This window comes from Hyperolius riggenbachi, chromosome 6 (assembly GCF_040937935.1).
Source record: "Hyperolius riggenbachi isolate aHypRig1 chromosome 6, aHypRig1.pri, whole genome shotgun sequence".
Taxonomy (NCBI): Eukaryota; Metazoa; Chordata; class Amphibia; order Anura; family Hyperoliidae; genus Hyperolius; species Hyperolius riggenbachi.
Window position 1 is genome coordinate 336,766,036 of NC_090651.1, and position 24,375 is coordinate 336,790,410.

The window sequence follows — 24,375 nt, forward strand, 5'->3', positions numbered from 1 at the left end:
TTTGGTTTTTGTTATTTCCTGTATTTAAGCCCTGCTCTGTGCCAAGCCCAATTCCGGGCACGACCCAGTCGTGCTTGGTGGAAATAAAAATTCTGATTCTGATTCAGCGGTTAAAGGGTAACTATCACAAAACATTTTAAAATTTAAAATACTTTTTTTAACGTATACAAATAAGAAGTATGTTTCTTCCAGAGTAAAATGAGTTATAAATTATTTTTTTTCCTATGTTGCTGTCACTTATAGTAGTTAGTAGAAATATGACAGAACTGACAGGTTTTGGGCTAGTCCATCTCTTCTTGGGAGATTCTCAGTATTTCATGTATTCTGTAATGAATAGCGGAGATGCCGTGTGGGCAAGCGGCATGGTGGCCCTCTCCGCGTTCCAGCCGGCGGCTTCTGCCGTGCAGCAACATGCTGCTGGTTCATCTGGTCCTTCTAGTGCACACAGATTGAGAGCTACGCGTGCACGCGCCAGGCGACAGGACCTTTATGCTAGCAGAAGGGGAGCCAGCTGATCATGCCGATCAGCTGACCCCAGCTATGCTCCGGATTGGGTGAGTGACTGGGGCGGCGCTGTGGAGCTCTCTGGGTATATATAGGACTTGCCTGTCAGTTGCAAGTTGTCTGCTGTTGCGAATGCTTATGTGTGAGCGCTCAGACCCCAGTCAGATCTTACAGTGTGTTAGAACCAGCCGGAGCTGGGAATTCACACTTAGTCAGATTCCATTGATAGCCTTAAAAGTATTATTGTATTGTTTATGTATTAGACTAGTTACCAGGTGTTGAAACCAAGGACTTCACACCTAAGACTAGGAGATTGCTACATCGCTATTGTTTATGTATTAGACTAGTGCCCAGGTGTTGAAACCAAGGACTTCACACCTAGACTAGGATTGTTACATTCTGTTGCCTGTTATGATCTCTGGCTTTCCTGACCACTCTCCTGCTTACTGATTTGGTACCTTTGCCTATCTGGTAACCTGTTGCCGACATTGCCTGTACCCGGATACCGAATCAGTCTTCCGTCTCTGTACTTTATCTGTCCGTGTGTTGCCGACCTGGCTTGTCTGACCTTTCAGGCTGTTTACTGTACCATCCGTGACACTTGCTCTTCAGGTGTTCATTAGCTGCAAGGGTCACCTGCTCCTCAGGTGACCATCTTGCAGCTCAGTCAGTGGTCTCTACCCCTTATGAGTCCACTGGCTGCAGTACAGTCTGATTCCCTGCTCCTCAGGGAGTCCGTGGCTGCGGTCCGATCATATCTCTCAATACACCAGTTATCACTCTTGCAGTCCAGTCAGTGGTCCCTGCTCCTCAGGTGTCCACTGGCTGCAGTACCATCTGATTTCCTGCTCCTCAGGGAATCCTCGGCTGCAGTTCTATCATATCACTCTTTCACCCAGTTCTCTCTCCTGCAGCCCAGCCAGTGGTTCCTGCTCCTCAGGTGTCCACTGGCTGCAGTACTATCCAAAATTCCCTGCTCCTCAGGGAATTCTCGGCTGCAGTACAGTCTGTATTTCCTCCACATCAGGAAATCATCTTGCAGCACAGTCAGTGGAAACCTGCCCCTCAGGGGTCCACTGGCTGCTGTGCAGTCTGATTCCCTGCTCTTCAGGGAATCCTTGGCTGCAGTAGTGTCTGTATCTCCCGCGTCTCAGGAGATAACTTCTCTGATTACTGTTGCACCAAATACAATATCACATTGGGTGTCCTGTGTCTACCTATAATAGTATTATTGGTGAATATGCAGATCACCACATAATCAGGTATAGCATCTATATTATTGGTGATACTGCAGATCACCAATAATCAGAAAAATCTGTGTTGCTGACACCAATCGTTACATATTCTTTACAAAAGCCCTCCCTGGAAAGGATCTATATAAAGATGCAGGCCACCCCCTCCCCCACTACCACCACCACTACCACCACTTGTTTGCACCACTATTCTGGCAGTTGGACTGAGTAACTGCCATTCACTAAGTGCCTTTGTAAATAAAGAAAACCCTGAGAATTCCCCATGAAGAGATGGGCTAGTCCAAAACCTGTTAGTTCTGTCAGGTTTCTACTACCTACTGTAGATGACAGAAACATAGGAGAAAAGTAATTTATAGCACGTTTTACTTTGAGAGAAATGTACTTTTTATTTCTGTGCTTTCATGAATTTAAAATTTTACAATTGTTCACGATAGTCGTCTTTTTTTAAGATCCATCACAAAAATGTTACACCTAAACTTATATTTTATATTGTTTGTCTTGTAGGTTTCTCACTGACCTGCTATAAATGCATAGACTTAACTGGGAAGGCCTGTATCGACAGTAATGAGACGTGTCAAGCTGGTTATGCCTGTGCAACTTCTTTATCTACAACTATTCAAAGTGAGTATATTGATCCTACCAAGAGCTCTCTGTTAGTGCTGCTCGGTAGTGCTGCTCGGATTACCCTTTTCAAAATCCGAATTGAATTCGGATCCGGATACCCAGATATCCAGATCCGAATCGAATATCCGAATGCAAACTTTTTGGTTTTCGAGTAGAATCGGATATACGAACCCAATATCAGGGATATCCGGTCGGATTCGGATATCCGGATAGAAAACCGGAAGTGGCCTTTTTAATTTCTTCCAAAACCTCTCTCCCTCTCTCTCTCTCTCTCTCTCTCTCTCTCTCTCTCCCCCGTCTCTCTGTCTGTCTCTCTCTCTCTCTCTCTCCCTCTCTCCCCCCCCCCTCTCTCTCTCTCCCCCTCCCTCTCTCTCTCTCTTCCTAGGACTCTATGTCTCCAAACTGAATTTTGACCTGGAAACCTTCTGCTCGGATATCAGAACTAAGTATCAGACCGGATATCCGGATTTCAGAAAGATATCCGAGTTAACTCGGATAATGCTATTCGGATTTTAACAGATATCCGGAATCCGAATCTGGGTTAGGATAGCTGAAAAAGTTCAGATTATCTGGGTAGTTTGGATACCCAAATATTGGATGACCACCACTGCTCTCTGTATTCTGTCTCTTTCATTATCAGCAGGCATGGTCGGAAAATTCCGCGGAATTATTAATTCCGTGATTCCGGTCGGAATTAATAATTCCGATTTTGTTAGTCGGAACGGAATTTCTCAAACGGAATTCCGCGGAAATTTATAATTCCGACGGAATTTTCCGGAATCACATGAAAATATTCCTCCTCCTCCTCCTATATCATCCAGTACGGAATTGCAGATTTTCAAAACAGCTTATATACCATAGCTGGGATTTGAACCCAGGATGCAGTGTGTAGTAGGTATCTGTCTTCACCTCTAGACCATGAGCCACACTACATGGTAAAGCTATCCTAGCATAAACCATACTACCATTATGATCAATGCAGTAGAAAAAGTAGTATGATTAAGGATTGGTACTTTTTGAAAAGCATGCTTATATACCATAGCTGGGATTTGAACCCAGGACACAGTGTGTAGTAGCTAGTAGGTATCTGTCTTAACCTCTAGACCATGAACCACACTACATGGTAAAGCTATCCTAGCATAAACCATACTACCATTATGATCAATGCAATAGAAAAAGTAGTATGATTAAGGATCGGTACTTTTTGAAAAGCATGCTTATATACCATAGCTGGGATTTGAACCCAGGATGCAGTGTGTAGTAGCTAGTAGGTATCTGTCTTAACCTCTAGACCATGAACCACACTACATGGTAAAGCTATCCTAGCTTAAACCATACTACCATTATGATCAATGCAATAGAAAAAGTAGTATGATTAAGGATCAGTACTTTTTGAAAAGCATGCTTAAATACCATAGCTGGGATTTGAACCCAGGATGCAGTGTGTAGTAGCTAGTAGGTATCTGTTTTAACCTCTAGACCATGAACCACACTACATGGGAAAGCTATCCTAGCATAAACCATACTACCATTATGATCAATTCAATAGAAAAAGTAGCATGATTAAGGATTGGTACTTTTTGAAAAGCATGCTTATATACCATAGCTGGGATTTGAACCCAGGACACAGTGTGTAGTAGGGATCTGTGTTTCCCTCTAGACCATGAACCACACTACATGGTAGTAGGTATCTGTCTTACCCCCTAGACCATCAACCACACTCAGGGCCGGGCCGAGGCAGAGGCTGGAGAGGCTCCAGCCTCAGGGCGCAGTGTAGGAGGGGGTGCACAATTCATTCAGCTGTCATTCCCAATTGTGTTTGAAGCAGAAAGAAATAAGAAAAGGTGATACATGGCAGCGACTGCAAGCCAGATAAGTAGCGATTAAGGTGTTGGGGGGGTTGGGGGCCCTGGGGCACCTCTTAGTGTAATAGCAATCAGTGTGTGATGGCTGGGGTGGGAGGGATGGGGGGCACACTTTGCTGTCTCAGCCTTGGGTGCTGAAGGACCTTGTCCCACCTCTACATGCTAAAGCTGGCCTAGCATGTACCATACTACCATTATGATCAATTCAATAGATATGCTATGGTATATAAGCATGCTTTTCAAAAAGTACCAATCCTTAATCATGCTACTTTTTCTATTGAATTGATCATAATGGTAGTATGGTTTATGCTAGGACAGCTTTACCATGTAGTGTGGTTCATGGTCTAGAGGTTAAGACAGATACCTACTAGCTACTACACACTGCATAGAGAGAGAGAGAGAGAGAGAGAGAGAGAGAGAGAGTTTTAAAATTTACTGACGGAATTCCGTGTATCTCGGAATTCCGCGGAACGGCTTAGGAATTCCCGTAGTGGCGGTATGCGGAATTACCACGGAATCGGAAATTGGCTTTTCCGACCATGCCTGATTATCAGCATGATGGTCTTAAAGTCACACTGAAGTGAAAATATACATGTTATAATTCATTGTCTGTGTAGTACAGCTAAGAAATAGAACATTAGTAGCAAAATAATTTGATAATCTTATTTTATATATATATATATATATATACAGTGGCTTGCAAAAGTATGTGAGAAGGGGAACGAAAATCATACATGATTCCAAACATTTTTTACAAATCAATGACTGCAACGTGGGGTGTGCGTAATTATTCAGCCCCCTTTGGTCTGAGTGCAATCAGTTGCCTATAGACATTGCCTGATGAGTGCTAATGACTAAATATAGTGCACCTGTGTGTAATCTAATATCAGTACAAATACAGCTGCTCAGTGAGGGCCTCAGGGGTTGTCTAAGAGAATATTGGGAGCAACAACACCATGAAGTCCAAAGAACACACCAGACAGGTCAGGATACAGTTATTGAGAAATTTAAAGCAGGCTTAGGCTACAAAAAGATTTCCAAAGCCTTGAACATCCCACGGAGCACTGTTCAAGCGATCATTCAGAAATGGAAGGAGTATGGCACAACTGTAAACCTACCAAGACAAGGCCATTCACCTAAACTCACAGGCCGAACAAGGAGAGCGCTGATCAGAAATGCAGTCAAGAGGCCCATGGTGATTCTGGACGAGCTGCAGAGATCTACAGCTCAGGTGGGGGAATCTGTCCATGGGACAACTATTAGTCATGCACTGCACAAAATTGGCCTTTATGGAAGAGTGGCAAGAAGAAAGCCATTGTTAACAGAAAAGCATAAGAAGTACTGTTTGCCACAAGCCATGTGGGGGACACTGCAAACATGTGGAAGAAGGTGCTCTGGTCAGATGAGACCAAAACTGAACTTTTTGGCCACAATGCAAAACACTATGGGCCTGATTCACAAAGCGGTGCTAACAGTTACGACGCTGGTGAAAAGTCCTTTATCATGCCTAAACTCAGTTTAGGCATGATAAGTTTAGGTGTGATAAGTTTAGGTGTGATAAGTTTAGGCATGATAAGTTTAAGCGCCAACTGGGTTAGCACCGCAGTGCACAGCTGATCAAAAGTTTTGTGCTAGCAAAGTCTGGTGCACTTTGCATAGAGTTTAATGGCGCTGCTTTGCGTGCGGGACTTTGCTCGCGATCTAAACTTATCTAAACTTATCATGCCTAAACTTATCACACCTAAACTTATCACGCCTAAACTTATCACGCCTAAACTCACTTTTCACCAGCGTGGTGCAATGGTTATCACGCCTAAAGTCTCTAACAGGGTTAGCACCGCTTTGTGAATCGAGCCCTATGTGTGGAGGAAAACTAACATTGCACATCACTCTGAACACACCATCCCCACTGTCAAATATGGTGTTGGCAGTATCATGCTCGGTGGGTGCATCTCTTCAGCAGGGACAGGGAAGCTGGTCAGAGTTGATGGGAAGATGGATGGAGCCAAATACAGGGCAATATTGGAAGAAAACCTCTTTGAGTCTGCAAAAGACTTGAGACTGGGGCGGAGGTTCACCTTCCGGCAGGACAACGACCCTAAACATAAAGCCAGGGCAACAATGGAATGGTTTAAAACAAAACATATCCATGTGTTAGAATGGCCCAGTTAAAGTCCAGATCTAAATTCAATCGAAAATCTGTGGCAAGATCTGAAAACTGCTGTTCACAAACGCTGTCCATCTAATCTGACTGAACTGGAGCTGTTTTGCAAAGAAGAATGGGCAAGGATTTCAGTCTCTAGATGTGCAAAGCTGGTAGAGACATACCCTAAAAGACTGGCAGCTGTAATTGCAGCAAAAGGTGGTTCTACAATGTATTGACTCAGGGGGCTAAATAATTATGCACAGCCCACTTTGCAGTTATTTATTTGTAAAAAATGTTTGGAATCATGTATGATTTTTGTTCCACGTCTCACATGTACACCACTTTGTATTGGTGTTTCACGTGAAATTCCAATAAAATTGATTCATGTTTGTGGCAGTAATGTGACAAAATGTGGAAAACTTCAAGGGGGCCAAATACTTTTGCAAGCCACTGTATATATGTACTAGCTGGTGGCCCGGCGTTGCCCGGGTATGTACTTGGCCGGTGTTGGCTCTGTCCACTTTTCCTAACCTTAACACACAATTACTCAATTGCTTAATGACCAAGTTTGTGAGCTTTGCGGTCTTTGGCATAAATAATTTGTATTGAAATAAAATAAATCTGATTGGATGTGGCTCCACCCCTTTTCTGAATTTGAACCCCAATCACCCAATGGCCAACTGTACCAGGTACAGGTGATTAACAGTGCAAGAGGCTTGTGCTATTAACAGTGCATGAATGGCAGCAAACAAATATTCCCCTTAAAAATCAGTGCAACTGCAGTTCCCATGTATTCTCTGCACTACCACCGGAGACAGTGCAGAGAGTATAGAAGGATACTGTAGTGCCTGGAACCATTATTAAGGGACCTGCTGTGTGTGCCGCCTTTATCCTTCCTCAATGTTCAGTGCAGCGAAGAGAGAGAATCCGGCTGCGGTGGCGGCAGAAGGGCTGTGGGGGGGGGGGGGCGCGGACATGCTACTGGAGGAGGGGGGCAGAGGACAGTGACAGTAGATAGCCTCTGGCCCCCCTCCCTGCACTCTTACAGCAGCTGGACCACGGAGAGAAGGGGAGACCAAGTCGGCCAATCAACGACCAGAGAAGTTAATGACAGAGGCATCAGCCAATCAGGCAGATTCAGCATGCCGGTCACTTCTGTTCTGCGGCTGTGCGTACGCTCTTAGAGCCTGGGGGCATGCACATAAAAAAAGTAAGAATGGTTTTCAACTTTTCTATTACCTGATTAACATCCTTTTTACTAATACAGGATCTTATCAAAAAATTAGCATATTGTGATAAAGTTCATTATTTTCTGTAATGTACTGATAAACATTAGACTTTCATATATTTTAGATTCATTATATACAACTGAAGTAGTTCAAGCCTTTTATTGTTTTAATATTGATGATTTTGGCATACAGCTCATGAAAACCCAAATTTCCTATCTCAAAAAATTAGCATATTTCATCCGACCAATACAAGAAAAGTGTTTTTAAAGAGGAACTGTAACGACAAAACGTCCCCTGGGGGGTACTCACCTCGGGTGGGGGAAGCCTCCGGATCCTAATGAGGCTTCCCACGCCGTCCTCCATCCCCCAGGGGTCTCGCTGCAGCCCTCCGTGCAGCGGTGACGTCAATATTTACCTTCCCGGCTCCTGCGCAGGCACTCTGACGGCTGTCGGCTCCGAAGTAGGCGGAAATACCCGATCGCCGTCGGGTCTGCTCTACTGCGCAGGCGCAAGTTTCCGGCGCCTGCGCAGTAGAGCGGACCCGACGGAGATAGGGTATTTCCCTCTATTTCCATGCCGAAAGCAGCCACAGCGCCCCCACTGGAGCCAGCAAAGGTAAATATTGAAGCTACAGTCGGGTCTGTCGCCGGCTGTTCGGAGGGCTGCAGCGAGACCCCCGTGGGACAGAGGACCGTGTGGGAAGCCTCATTAGGATCCGGAGGCTTCCCCCACCCGAGGTGAGTAGCCCCCAGGGGAGGTTTTTGATGTTACAGAGTCTCTTTAAAGCAAACAAAGTCAACCTTCAAATAGTTATGTTCAGTTATGCACTCAATACTTGGTCGGGAATCTTTTTGCGAGAAATTACTGCTTCAATGCAGCGTGGCATGGAGGCAATCAGCCTGTGGCACTGCTCAGGTGTTATGGAGGCCCAGGATGCTTCGATAGCGGCCTTAAGCTCATCCAGAGTGTTGGGTCTTGCGTCTCTCAACTTTCTCTTCACAATATCCCACAGATTCTCTATGGGGTTTAGGTCTGGAGAGTTGGCAGGCCAATTGAGCACAGTAATACCATGGTCAGTAAACCATTTACCAGTGGTTTTGGCACTATGAGCAGGTGCCAGGTCATGCTGAAAAATGAAATCTTCATCTCCATAAAGCTTTTCAGCAGATGGAAGCATGAAGTGCTCCAAAATTTCCTGATAGCTAGCTGCATTGACCCTGCCCTTGATAAAACACAGTGGACCAACACCAGCAGCTGACATGGTACCCCAGACCATCACTGACTGTGGGTACTTGACACTGGACTTCAGGCATTTTGGCATTTCCCTCCCTCTCCCCAGTCTTCCTCCAGACTCTGGCACCTTGATTTCCGAATGACATGCAAAAGTTGCTTTCATCCGAAAAAGTACTTTGGAACACTGAGCAACAGTCCAGTGCTGCTTCTCTGTAGCCCAGGTCAGGCGCTTCTGCTGCTGTTTCTGGTTCAAAAGTGGCTTGACCTGGGGAATGCGGCACCTGTAGCCCATTTCCTGCACACACCTGAACACGGTGGCTCTGGATTTTTTTTACTCCAGACTCAGTCCACTGCTTCCCCAGGTCCCCCAAGGTCTGGAATCGGTCCTTCTCCACAATCTTCCTCAGGGTCCGGTCACCTCTTTTCATTGTGCAGCGTTTTCTGCCACACTTTTTCCTTCCCACAGACTTCCCACTGAGGTGCCTTGATACAGCACTCTGGGAACAGCCTATTCATTCAGAAATTTCTTTCTGTGTCTTACCCTCTTGCTTGAGGGTGTCAATGATGGCCTTCTGGACAGCAGTCAGGTCGGCAGTCTTACCCATGATTGTGGTTTTGAGTAATGAACCAGACTGGGAGTTTTTAAAAGCCTGTGTTTAGAGTTAATTAGTTGATTCAGGTGATTAGGTTAATAGCTTGTTTAGATAACCTTTTCATGATATGCTAATTTTTTGAGATTTATCAGTACATTACAGAAAATAATAAACTTTATCACAATATGCACATACCTGGGCAATGCTGTGTTATCAGCTAGTCCTACCTGATAAAACCCCTGTGTCTCTGTGTCCTATGTCCGTGTGTGTGTGTCCCTGCTTTGCACTACTGTGCATGTGCTGCAGGAAGAGTCATTGTTCAGATGGGAGCAGGACAGCCAGAGGGCCGGTCTGGAAGGTGGGCGAGTGTGCGTGCGGGATGAGCGGGTGTGTGACGAGCGGGCGCGCGCAGCGTGCGCGTGCGCTGACAAGTGGTGGCAGTGACAGACCTAGAGCCCATTATTAAACAGGCTAAGGTCCCTAGTATGCCATAAAATTCAGGTCTTAGGTCTGCTTCAAAGCCAGGGTTATTGTGACTTCTGAATAAATGTCCTGTGGTCGCTGATCTTGCCACAATCTTTAAAGCTGTGATGATATCAGCCCAAACATTTTAATCTTTATGCACCTGACCAATAACTTAATGATCTTTCTATAGCTTCTGGAACTGTGACATCGACTTTAACTCGAGGATGCACCCCGACCAACCAGTGCAACATAACGGGGAGCCTGACGTTTGACTATGGAAATGTCTCAATTGCAACTGTGTGCTGCAATACTGACAACTGCTTGTCTGCCCTTCCCACATGTAAGTACATTCAGGATTGGCATGCCATGCATCTACATAGGCTTACAGGAAGTCAGGGGTGAGCTGACAATTACTACACCTCCACAATGGCTGCAAATAGAAAGCCCCATCCCAGATTACAGCCTGATTTAGGTTGCTGCCAACATAAAGACTCTGACTCCCTTCCTTGCATCTGATCAATCATGTGCACTATTCACACCCATTTCCATGTTTTCCTGTTAATGAATGGGCTGGTTAACATCTAAAAAACAAACTTGCAGTGGCACGCCTCATGTATTCATATTGGTTTTATGACCACCATTGACATTGACACGTGTGGGTTGCACTTGGTAAGTGTGGAAAACATGTATCCTCTAAAAATAACGTGAATGCAGCCTAAGCCTAATGTAACCTAATTTGGTTGGTCAACCATTGATCAATTTGACCACCAACACACTTTGAATACTATAAACAAATTGTGTAGGTATGCTCTTACACTACATGGAAGTGGTACGATTGGCCAATCAAATTGGATTAAGCTAGTTGTCGGGCGTTTTACAACTTAAGGCGTGGTTATGAACCCGGTATGATAATGTCAGACAAGCTGTGACTATGATATCAAAATAATTTAAGACTCCTTTATAGGGATACTGTAGGGGGGTTGGGGGAAAATAAGCTCCTAATGGTCCCCCGCAGACATCCGGCACCTGCGCAGCCACTCACCGATGCTCCGGCCCCGCCTCCGATTCACTTCTGGAATTTCAGACTTTAAAGTCTGAAAACCACTGCACCTGTGCTGCCGTGTCCTCGCTACCTGGTTGTGCCTAACCCTAAGACCCCCCTGATGGTGCCTAATCCTAAGACCCCCCCAGTGGTGTCTAACCATAACCTTGACAGTGTTACATTAAATCCATTCACCGTTTTGCAGTTAAATAACGTCTGCAGTTTGGCTTATGTAGGGCGCTATTGCTAAATAACATTACTGTGCGCAATAACGTCTGCTGTTTCGCAAATGAACGGCACTATTGATAAATAACGTTAGTGTGTGCCACTATTGATAAATAACGTTAGTGTGTGCCACTATTGATAAATAACGTTAGTGTGTGCCACTATTGATCAATAACGTTAATGTGTGCCACTATTGATAAATAACGTTAGAGTGTGCCACTATTGATAAATAACGTTAGTGTGTGCCACTATTGATCAATAACGTTAGTGTGTGCCGTTTTTCTTCTCTTTTCCCTGTGCGCCATTATTATGCAGTACTAACGATAAATAGCGATACGCGTATCTTTTTAATGCGGCTCCATTGTTATGCATAGGCGCTGTGCGCCATTATTTACTGATCTGTTGTTTTCCACTTATGGACCAGAGCAGTTTTGACAGTTTAGCTATGTCCTTATTTAATCAGAAATAACTTTATCCCTACTTATGACACAGAAATGAGATATATATTGTTTTTATCAAGACAAACTAGGCTTTCATTTTATGCTATTTTTTCCTTTACATAATTTTGTTTTCTATGAATTTTAATGGGAAAACAAGGAAAAAAATGGAAAAAAACACATTAATTCTCAGTTTTACCAATTCCAGTTTAAAAATAAAAAGTGCTACTGTAGGAAAAAAAATCGTTTGGCTATTCTTACCGCTTATCACAAAACTTAGATTATGTTCCTGGCACAATTTATGGTTATATTTGATTCTGAAATAATGATCCAGAGTGTATTTTTCACTATGAACTGAGAAAATAAAAGTATTTTTATTGGTAAAAATCAATCTCATTAGCTCAGGAAACGTATATTCCCGTTCACCAATTAGTGCTGCATCAGATAGTGCCAGAAATGTGCACAGGATCTACTGACTCATGGCTTAAGGTTCGTACATACGCTCTATTTGCAGGAACGACGGGCCCCTCAGACCCTCCCCCTGGGTGAGCGTTCCAGCGACAGTAGAGCGTGTGTACAGTCTGTTGGCAGACTGATCGTTCAAAAACAGCCTTATCAGTCTGCCTGACACACGCTCAACTGTCGCTGGAACGCCCGCCCAGCGGGAGGGTCTGACGGACCAGCTGCAAATAAAGCGTGTGTACAAACTTTAAGATGAAGTCACAGATGACATAGATATACTGTAGTGGTGGATAAAGTTGTTAAAATAATACTAGTTGCCCATTCTTGTTAATCCCCTCCAGACAAGATTGTGCATTCAAGGTATATTGAGAAAAATCCTCTGGCCTTCTTTTGACAAATACATTACACAATAGAACTATTTGCTGGTCTAGTAAGCAGACTGAAACTGGAATATACTGACTACACTTTATTTTGAACTAAGCATTATTAAAACATAATAAAATATCAATTTCTCATACTCCTATAATAATCAGGCATGTAGAATATCAATTAAAACACATTTATAATCATTATTATACTGAACTTCATATCCTATACCGAAAGGAAAAAAGAAGGTTTACCTTTATTCCATAAAAAAAAAAAAATTTGATTAATCGATAAATTGATACTCCGCCATTCATACTCACCATATCCCCCCCCACACACACACACACACCTTTCCACCCAAGTAAAGCCAATACGTAAAAAAAGTCTAAGCTTAAAAACACCCAAAAACCTCCACATTCCCTCACAAAAGCTGTCCTGGTGCAGGGAGTGCATGTACTGTATGTTTACTGCAGCAGATTATTTTGGTGCCCGGCACTAAGCACTGGGCGCTGTCATAGGAGCGCGCCCCATGTAACGTTAATTTGTGGCCAGACCCCAAAATACATCTCCCTCCGAGTTGCTACAACTCAGATGAGATATAGTATTTAATGGACCACTATCGCAAAAATGTTAACATTTAAAACAATAAGATGAGAAGTACTTTTCCCTTAGAGTAAAAAGTAATTTATGGCTCATTTTACCCTGGAAGAAAAATACTTCTTATTTGTATATGTTTACATGCATTTAAAATTTTAAAATGTTTCGTCATTCGGCTCGCCCTGGGCCAAACTGCCTGGCGCTGGGATAATATGCACTCATATTTACCTACTTACAAGCACAGTGGGTCTCCTCCGTACTTCACAGCTGAACACTTTCTGTGGTCATTCGCTAGATCCCAATCACGTGACACCCTGTGCTTGGAAGTAGGTAAATATGCACCTGCTCCCTGGGCCACTCAGCAGGGTGGGAGGGAATGGGGAGGTTCTTTTTAACAACTGCATAGATATTGTCTTAGTTATTGGCCGGGCCTGTGGGTGGGGATAGGAAGGAGGAGCAGGCATGCAAAACCAGATCTGACTCTGCCCAAACGAAACCTCAACATTAACCCTTTAAAGCAAACCCGTGAGATCATTGGGAGAAAAAGTTAGATACTTATCTCAGTAGAGGGGCTTCCCACGTCCTCCAAGACGTCATGGTTAACTAGATGTAATAGCTGCTATTTCTAGAGAGCATAAACGGAGGTAGGAGGTGCCCGGGTGGGTATTTGGGGTTTGTTTTAGAGGGTTGATGCACATATATGTGCGCCTGAACACGGGGAACTTTTCCTACTGGGACAGTACACGACCTGATGAAGCGGTTTACGCCGCGAAACGCGTTGTCAATCTAAGTGCCCCAATAAAGTAATTTTCTTTTATGAATGACTACTTTTTAAGGTAAGATTTTGTCTTACCAGTATGTACACACATAATCATTTTATAGCCATACATATATGTGCATCAACCCTCTAAAACAAACCCAAAGTACCCACCCGGGCGCCTCCTACCTCCGTTTATGCTGACTCTCCCCTGGGTCTAGGGGATACCACCTTGGCAGGTGGTTTTTTCAAAGGAGCTGCGACCACCTGATCTACACAACAAGGCCGAGTAGGGACTATACTTCCCCACATGCGACTCAAAGTGGTTGCCTTATACGCAACCCGGCTTTGTGAGTATATCTATTACCAGATACTTTGCTGATCTTTTACGCTTGAGATAATACACCAGTTTGGGCTCCCGGTGTTTCCCTTTCCCCCGTTTTTTCTATCTATCCAGTATACGTCTATTTCTAGAGAGCACAACTCTCATCTTTAGTTTTTTTTCGTGAATATGTATATTTAATTGCTATGTTCTATTTCAACTATGCACTAAGCATCTCTAGCGCTTTAACCCTCTGGGCGATACAATTAGATCGCCCAGGAGGGGGCGCAGCACTTTTTTAATTTTTTAAATCATGTAGTGAGCCCTGGGCTCGCTACATGATAGCCGCTGCGCATCGGCATCCCCCCACCCACTCTGATCGCCTTCGGCGATCAGAGTAAGCAGGAAATCCCGTTCAGAACGGGATTTCCTGCTGGGCTTCCCCGGTCGCCATGGCGACCGGGCAGGATGACGTCACCGACGTCATGGACGTCGTGACATCAGAGGGAGTCCCGATCCACCCCTCAGCGCTGCCTGGCATTGATTGGCCAGGCTGCGCAAGGGGTTGGGAGGGGGGGGCTGCGCGGCACGGCGGCGAGCGGCGGCGATCGGAAGTTACACGCAGCTAGCAAAGTGCTAGCAGCGTGTAACAAAAAAAATGTATGCAATTCGGCCCACCAGGGCCTGAGAACTCCTCCTGCGCGACATACCCCAAGCTCAGCTCGGGATTATCGCCCAGGAGGTTAAAATTTTGCCCTGACGACGGCTCCATCTTTAGGGAGCTGAAACATGTCGGTTTTGGTGGGGGGATTTTTCTTTATGTTTTGAAGTAACTCAGCATCTAGTTAACCATGATATAGGGGTAGTGACGGCATACACTACCAGAAAAAATAAAATTACTGTGCCTACATATACCAAATAACCCTGACATGGTTATTGAAGTAAATAAGAAAGATAAATAGTCAAAAATAATTGTATTATAATGTAAGTAAAAGTTACGTTTTAATTGGTCTCAGACAAGTCCAAAATTGTGTCATTCTTGAATTAAACCGATATTTAAAAAATTGTATGGTGTGTGGCCACCTTAAGACTAATCCTACTCAGAACAATCTCCTAGCCCTAACTTGATCCTGGTTCTGAAACCAGACAATTTTGAGGTGGCCACGCACGCTACAATAAGATGATCCGATTTTATGGCAATTTGGTAAAAAGAAACAATCAGATTTTCCGGAAAATCAAAAGCTTTTTTTTCATTCGAGCAAGAAATCTGATTTCCCATTTTTATTTGATTAAAAGTCTATTGGGAGTGCTGGATTTTTCTGATCAATTTTTTTGAAAATTGAATGTTGTAGGGTAGATATTCAATTTCCTTATACATACTTATATGCCATTTTCTTGGAGTTTTAATCATCTTTTTCATAACTGAGTAAAAATTGAATACAGGTGTGTGGTACATTGGTCCGATTTTTTAAATGTTACAGTCAGTCAGACAAATGGATTGCAATTCTTGAATTGAAAAGATATTTTAAAAATTGTATGGTGTATAGCCAGCCACCGATAGGCTTTGTTAACATTATAAATCGCAAGTGCTATCGCAAGCGATGAGCGATTTATACTGTGATTTTTACAGCGCTTTTCCCAGTGCTTTTCACTTACAAAACTTCTTTTATAAGCGCTTTTGCTTAACGATAATTATTTTCAGTTTCTGATGGCAGTCAGGAAGTGAACTCTTTAACCTGAAAACGAATAAATACAATGTATTTATTCATAAAAGCGCTCAGGAAATCATTACACAAGTGCTTTTAGGGCGATTTGCAAAGTCGCCAATGCTTAAAAATTTCAGCAAACACTCATAGGGCTTGATTCACTAAACCGTGATACTGATATCATGGTCGCGCTAGCATTTTGCACGCATTATAACATGCGTAATGATTTCCACGCGCTATCGCCATCACGGATTTCAGCATGCAATCGCAAATTTTGTGCACAAAAACATGGGCGTTCGCGCGAGCAAAATTTGTGATTGCGTGTCAAGTAAGAAATATATTAAGGTCAAGTTTGAGAATGCAGAGTCAATTTCAAACATTTTTTAGAAGAAAAATACATATAATTACACAGATCTGTACATCTGTCCCGAAAGAGGGACAGATGAGCAAAAAAGAGAGGCAGAGGGGTTTAGTTCTCAAAGAGTCCCTCTTAGGCTAGGTGCACACATAGAATAGCGTTAAAATCCTGCGGTTTCCGCAGGTGCTTTTGCGTTTTTGTATTGCGTTTTGGTGTCTGCGTTTTGTATTTTTTTGCAGATGCGTTTTGCAGATGCGTTTTGCAGATGCGTTTTTCAAGCGTTTTGCATGTGCTTGTACACCTTTGCAGTTCGCTAATGCGTTTTCTATGCTTTTTTTAGGTAAATACATGCAAATCATTAGGAAGACAACAGGAAGTGAAAACACATCAGCGATCTTTACTTTTTAATTAAAAACGCTGCAGAAAACACATTAAAAATACAACCCATATGCGTTACCATAGACTTTCATTATGTGCGTTTTGGCAGCCAGCCTGCATATTATGCAACACTGTAAGCGTCTGCAGAACGCTTACTGTAAATCACAGGTGGAACGATGGTTCTTCTGCTTCCCATAGACTAACATTTCTGCATAAAACGCAGCGTATCCCGCTCCGCAAGCGTTTCCTCCATGTGTGCTCCCGGCCTTAAAAAGGGACAGTTGGAAACCATGCAAACAGTAAAGGAAAAATGAAAATCTGTATCCATAACACACTAACTTCTGTTTTTGTCTTTTTCTTCTTAGTACCAACGGGCAGCTCACAGACAAACGGTGTGACTTGTAACAAATGTTCCACGGGTTCCAGTGACTACTGCTATTCCACCAACACCATGCAGTGTACAGGCGATCAGACAATGTGTGGGAGAATGTCTACATATGTTACCGGTATTTTCACTGACTTTTGATCTGTAAAAGCAAAATTCATTAACCAGTAAAAAATGTTTTAAAAGAAAACCAGAGATGAAGGAGTACATACTCTGCAGTGAAGTTTTATGTGTTTTTTGTATTCCCTTTACCTCTGTGATACAGCAGACACGGGCTCTGTAAGTGCTCGTTCACACTAGGGGCGTTTTTGACATTTCTTTTAAGCGCTGGTGAATTTTAACCCATTCGCGTTCCGTCGTTTTCACTTGAGAAATGTTCACCTCCCATTCATTAGCCTATAACTTTATCACTACTTATCACAATGAACTGATCTATATCTTGTTTTTTCCACCACCAATTAGGCTTTCTTTGGGGGGTACATTTTGCTAAGAGCCACTTTACTGTAAATACATTTTAACAGTAAGAATAAGAAAAAAACGGAAAAAAATCATTATTTCTCAGTTTTCAGCCATTATAGTTTTAAAATTATACATGCCTCCATAATTAAAACTCACGTATTGTATTTGCCCATATGTCCCGGTTATTACACCGTTAAAATTATGTCCCTATCACAATGTATGTCGACAATATTTTATTTGGAAATAAAGGTGCATTTTTTCCATTTTGCATCTATTACTAGTTTAAAATAAAAAAAATATAGAAATATTTCATCTTTACATTGATATTTAAAAAGTTTAGACCCTTAGGTAAATATTTACATGTTTTTTTTTTTTTTATTGTAATGTTTTTTTTTTTTTTTTTATATTAAACATTTTATTTGGGTAGTTTTGGGAGGGTGGGAGGTAAACAATAGGTTTATAATGTAAATGTGTGTTGATTTTCATTTTTTTTACACTTTTAGTTGTAGTATTACTTTTTGGCCACAAGATGGCGGCCATGAGTTTGTTTACATGACGTCACTCTAAGCGTAACACACGCTTAGAGCGACGCATGGGGTACGTTACAGCCAGAAAAGGCGCAGCTTCCGAGAGAAGCTGTCGCTTTTTCAGTGGAGGAGAGGAATCAGTGATCGGGCACCATAGCCCGATTCACTGACTGCCTGGCTAACGAACCGCGGGTCGGGAGCACGTGTGCACGCGCGCAATCGGCCGCCGGAGCGCGCGGTAGCGCGCATGGTTCCTGGACGTAGTTTCTACATCCAGGAACCAAAATAGGTTAAAGTTGCCCTGAAAGCGCTTGTGTAATGATTCTCTATGAGAAAGTTCACATCTGAGCGGTTCGTTCCGATCCGCTCAGAAAAGTGGTGCCTGGGCTATTTTTGAGGCGATTCCGCCTCAATGGAAGGTATAGGAAAATGCAAAAAGCTCACAATATCGCTATATGCAGTGATTTTGTGAGCGTTTTCAAGAATGAATACATGGGGCCTGATTCACAAAGCGGTGCTAACAGTTAGCACGCTGGTGAAAAGCCCTTTATCATGCCTTAACTCAGTTTAGGCATGATAAGTTTAGGTGTGATAAGTTTAGGTGTGATAAGTTTAAGCACCAACTGGGTTAGTACCGGAGTGCACAGCTGATCAAAAGTTTTGTGCTAGCAAAATCTGGTGCACTTCGCATAGAGTTTAATGGCGCTGCTTTGCGTGCGGGACTTTGCGCACGATCTAAACTTATCTAAACTTATCATGCCTAAACTTATCATGCCTAAACTTAGCATGCCTAAACTTATCACGCCTAAACTGGCTTTTCACCAGCGTGGTGCAATGGTTATCACGCCTAAAGTCTCTAACTGGGTTAGCACCGCTTTGTGAATCAAGCCCTTTGTATTTATGTTATATGTAAAAGAAAAAATACATTGTATTTATTCTTTTCCGGATCAAAGAGTTCACTTCCTGACTGACGTCAGGAAGGGAAAAAACGCAATCGCTCTGCAAAAGCGCATAGAAAAGTGCTTAACAAAATCTTCCAACGCACATAAATAATAAAAAAAAGTGTCAAAAATCAGCCAACGTGAATGTGATTGGAGCGCAATGCGAGCAAGGCCTGAGAATTGGGCAGCGGACCAGAGTGAGTACAGCGGCCCAACGATGATTGATACAAATCTGCCATGTTGGACCTTTTGGCAACTTCCCTCACACTGGAAGTCATTCTGCTGCACGTGCTTGTCGTTCTGCCCTGCATAGCAACAGATGTGTCGTCAGCCAAAGGCGACAGTGCACTAACAACGCTGTACAGACGTGTCATCAGCCTTTTCACATGGCTAGTCTTTTGCAATGCAGGGGGGAGCGGAGAAACGGCGAGCGTGTGTAATGGTGAAGCTTCTGGCGGTGGGAGCAGCAAGAACAATGTCATTGTGCTGTACTTGGGCATCACTAAAAATTCAGGAGGTTAAAGGATACATGATTGAAAAAAATAATCATATTTACTTACTTGGGGCTTTTTCCAGCCCCTAGAAGCCTGGCTAGGTTTCCCTTGCAGCAGCTATGCCCTCCGCCAGTGTCCTGGGGTCCCCTCCATAGCAGCCACCGCTTCTGTGCATGCCCCTAAATTGGCAATAGACTACAATACATACATAGACATATGACTATGATAGGGATGAGATTGTGAGCCGTTCTGAGGGCAGGGATGAATCTGGGGGGAGCAGGCGGGTCTCTTGCCCCAGGCGCAGTTTGTTGAATTCTTAAAAAGGCGGCAAAATGAATGGCAGTTTAGGCGCCAAAACCTGACCTTGCCCCATGCGCAACTTGGTCCAGATCCGTCTCTGTCTAAGGGACAATTAAGTGACAAGACAATATTCTCAGTACAGTGCTGCAGAAGATATTGACACTATATAAATAGTAAATATAGTGCAGGGTAACAGGTTACAATTTTCTTATCGGCTAGTTGATGCCTTTTGATAGCTGAGCAACAGGTCTCTGATAACAGCAGAGCAGAAAGGGAGATAAACACTACTCTGGCTGCCTTCAGCTCTGCTACAGGGTTGCTTGAATACACCCAATTCCAGATTCGAGTGGTTTTGATCACGGCTCCCCCTACTTCCGGATTGCCATGATTATGGATAGAAATCAGAGTCCCAAATTTGAATGTGGTTTCGAGTCGGAATTACGCATTGCAGCCATGAACACGAGTCAGAATCCATTATTACTTTAACAGTTAATAGCAAAGGCACCATACGTGCTAGAAACACCAACTTTGCAGGGTATGTTAAATAGAACATTGGAAACAAGAAGAAAAAAAACATTTTTCAAGTTTTTTTTATAATTTTTTTTATAGTTTTTGAGAAAATCAATTTTAAAATTACAATAGGAAAAAAGTATACATTTAAATGCGGTAAATGACAGATAATGTAGCAATCAATCTAATGGTAGTGTAAATTGATATATCTAAAAAAAAAAGAGCAATGAATTTCATGACGGTATTTCCAGCACGTATGGACCTCCTGGAAACCCTGTGAAACTGGCAATGCTTTGGCCACAGATCGATATACAGCTGCAATATGGCTGTATAAGGATCCCTGGCAACTTGGCCAAGCCTGCCCCTATTCCCGGGGCCCTTGTCTGGGGCTCTTTTCACCTCCAGTGCCAAAGGAGGAGGTGGAGCCTCAAAGCCTGGGGGGGGGGTGTTCATGGTGGCATCGGGGAATCCCCTTTTAAGAAGGGGACCCCAAGATGCCCATCCCCCTCCCAGGAGAAATGGGTATAGGGGTACATAGTACACCTTACCCATTTTCACGAAGGCTTAAGTGAAAAAAAAACCCACAACAATGAAAAAAGGCCTATATTATTCTAAATTACCCAGAAATCCTTACCTATACCTTTAAATACATTTTCCCACTAGAGATGTCCCGAATGGTACGCCAGCGAACCGATTCACGTGAACTTCGCTGGTTCGCGTTCGCGGTGAACCGCAAACTATATGTGAGTTCGACCCGCCTCCTATACTACATAATTAGGGTCAACTTTGACCCTCTACATCACAGTCAGCAGACACAGGGTAGCCAATCAGGCTACACTCCCTCATGGAGCCCCCCCCCCCCTTATAAAAGGCAGGCAGCGTCAGTCTTTTCACTCACTCTGCAGTAATTAGAGAAGGGAGAGGAACCTGCTGTAGACATAGGGAAAGCTTAGTTAGGCTCTTGTTAGGCTTGTTAGCTTGCTCCTTGCTGATACTTATTGCTAAAAAGCACCCCTCAACAGCTTTTTTTTTGTGTGTGTGTGTGTCCCATAGACACTTGTGTTGCATATACGAGCCTGTCAGTCAGTCGCAGCTGGCCCTTGGCCCCTTGGTAATTCCTACTGTGCCACTGCCAGGCCCAGCACATTCAGTGACTACCTGTGTGTGTGGCAGCTGTACATTTGTAATACCAATTGCTGCATACCTACCTGTCCAGTGCACCTACCCACGTGACCGCACGCAGTGTTATATACCAGTCACTGCACCTGTTCACGGTACCTGTGTGTGTGATAGCTGCACATTTGTAATACCAATCACTGCATATCTGTTCAGTGCACCTACCTACGTGACCGCATGCAGTGTTATATTGTATACCAGTCACTGCATACCTGTTCACTGCACATGTGTGACTGCACATTGTATTAGTCAAGTCAGTGCATACCTTTCACTTCATCCCCCCCAATATGGGCAAAACAGGCAGAGGCAGGCCACCCGGCAGATCTGTTCAAGGTCATGCTGTTGTGGTTTTGTGTGGCTCTGGACCAAAGTACAGTGTACAGAAGGCGGGCGCCATCAACCCCCAAGATTGTCAGGACGTAGTTGACTATTTAACACAGAACACCTCATCTTCCTCAGCTTCCGCACGGAAGCGTGACATATCTTCCTCCTCCTGCTCTGATTCTGGCACCCCACTTAACACTCAGTCGGCCGCCACCACCAAAGTGCCATCACCCCATGGCTCAGCGGTGTGAAATTTTTTTTGTGTGTCTGCCGCAGATGAGAGCAATGCCATCTGTACTCTCTGTTACCAAAAATTGAGCCGTGGAAAGACCAAGACCCACGTAGGGACAACTTACTTATGAAGGCACATGATGACAAAGCACAAACTGCAATGGGATGACCACCTGAGGAAAAGCAGCACACAAAAGCAAATACACACACCTCAGTGGAAGATATGCAATTATTTCTCAAAAAAGACGATACCCAAACTGTACCGTGATGTTGAAAGGCAAGTGGTGTCATCTCTGGCACACAGCGTTGGGTCAAGGGTCCATCTGACCACATGGTCTGCAAAGCACGGTCAGGCCTGCCCGAAGACTAAGTCAGTCCCCATACACAGCATCTCTGCCTGCACACCATGTGACTGCCTGCCCCAAGACTAAGTCGGTCCCCACACAGCATCTCTGCCTGAAGGTCTCTTGACTGCCTTCTCCGCCACCACCAACAGGGTCCAGGACTCCAGGCGGATTCCTGAATTTTTAAGGCCGCTGCTAGCAGCGGCCTCTATAATAATATTTCTGGTGTGTGTACATGCCTGTCTAATTTTTCTGGCTGCGCTCCAGTTGCAACAACAAAACAAAAAGGCATGTACATGTGTCAATTCCCCTTCATGATCGTTACCTTGCAGCGGTGAAGGGGCTTGCATATCACAATGAAGCAATATGAGTGTCTCGGGGGGAACACCCAAGGTAATACGGTCGTTGCTTAATTGTGGACAGACCAAATTCGATCAGCTGGACAGTCACTGTTCTGTCATTGAGCTACCTCAGCCTGGCGACCATATAGGCTTGAAAACCACTATCGCCTGCACTCTGGCCATAGTGGACACCAGTCCAGCATGGCCATAACTACACAAACAGCTGTTTTTCGGTGCGTTACACAGTGAGTTTGGTGTGTCAGTGGTAAGCAGTACACTACTTACACTACTTGATTGATGTATACACATGCAAGATGTTTTAAAGCACTTTAGGCCTCCAATTTAGCATGCAATGTGATTTCTACCCTTAAAACGCTGCTGTGCATCAAATCCAGATTTTTCCCCGGGACTTTTGGCGTGTATCCCATTCCGCCATGCAAAAACTCAGGTGTTAGACCCCTTGAAACATCTTTTCCATCACTTTTGGGGCCAACATAAATGTTTGTAGTTTTCAAAGTTCGCCTCCCCATTGAAGTCTATTGCGGTTCACAACGTTCGTACAAACCAAACTTTTTGCGGAAGTTCACGTTCGAGGTTCGCAAACCAAAAATCGGAGGTTCGAGTCATCTCTATTTCCATCACCAATATCCTTGGTAGCAGTCCCATGCTAATATACTCTAAACTTGAGATCTTCAGTTACAACTTGATTGAAGATCTCTGCACACCACTGCAACACACTGCCACTAGCCGTGCAGCTCTAGCTGCATAGCCAGAGCAAAAGCATCTTTAAATTCTGGCTTCAGGAGGATCACAATTGGTCTGTTAATAGATCAATGGGGAGCTAAAATTCAAAGGTGCTTTTGCTCTAGCGACAAAATAGCTTGAGCTTCGTGGTTAGAGGCGGTGTGTAGTTTCAGGTGCTCTTCAATCTTCAATCAACGTAACGAAGATCACAAGATGAGAGGATATTGACATGGGACCTTTCCGAGGATATTGGCATGGGAGCATTTTTTTAAAGGTACAGGTAAGTATTTCTGGTTAATCCTATATAATAAAACCCTACGGCTTCTGCGTCCCGTGCCCCTGTGAGTGTCCCATTGGCGCTCTGCGCATGTGCAGGGAGGCAGAGACAGTGAGGGGAAGTGACAGGAGCCGCATGGCCAAGGGGCAGGTGAACGGGCGGGCGAGTAGACGGGCTCGGATGGGGGCACGCGGCATGCTTGGGCAGGGGCGCACGGCTTGGGTGCATGCGTGGCGGGCGTATGTGCAATGAAGACCTCTACCCCTTTTTTAAACGGGCTTAGGTCCACTAGTTTAGAATAATAAAGGACTTTTTTAGTTTTTTTTTTACTTAAACCTTTGTGGAAATGAGTAAGGGGTACGATGTACCTCTATACCCATTTCTGATGGGATGGGGGTGGGCAGCAGGGGAACCCCAGACATATAAAGCTGTTAAAGGCTGAGGCCATTTTTATTATTTATGAGAGTTTAAAGCAAAACTTTATTAACTTTTTATGAGCACAAATTTCGCATAATTGTAATTTCACATCATATTTCGCAATTACAATGCAAAATTTCCTTACATTTGTAATATACTTGTAAACATAAAACTCCCATGCATGCTATCATCACCAAAATTGCTATGTATGTTAACCATTTCAGCCCGTGGATATTTCCTCCCTTTCATTCCCCAATAATTTTATCACAAAGAAATGATCTATACCTTGTTTTTTCCTCCACCAAGTAGGCTTTCTTTGGGTGGTACATTATGTTAAAGAGAG

General features: G+C 43.8%; 1 long non-coding RNA gene across 1 annotated transcript in view; it reads left to right on the forward strand.

Moving 5' to 3' along the window:
- The window catches only part of LOC137522941 (uncharacterized), a 58,823-nt gene that overhangs the window by 25,733 nt on the left and 8,715 nt on the right, over positions 1 to 24,375 (forward strand). The window contains exons 2-4 of the long non-coding RNA XR_011022486.1: positions 2,262 to 2,378; positions 10,103 to 10,252; positions 16,928 to 17,068. This is a non-coding gene — a long non-coding RNA (uncharacterized lncRNA). The remainder of the gene's footprint in view (positions 1 to 2,261; positions 2,379 to 10,102; positions 10,253 to 16,927; positions 17,069 to 24,375) is intronic.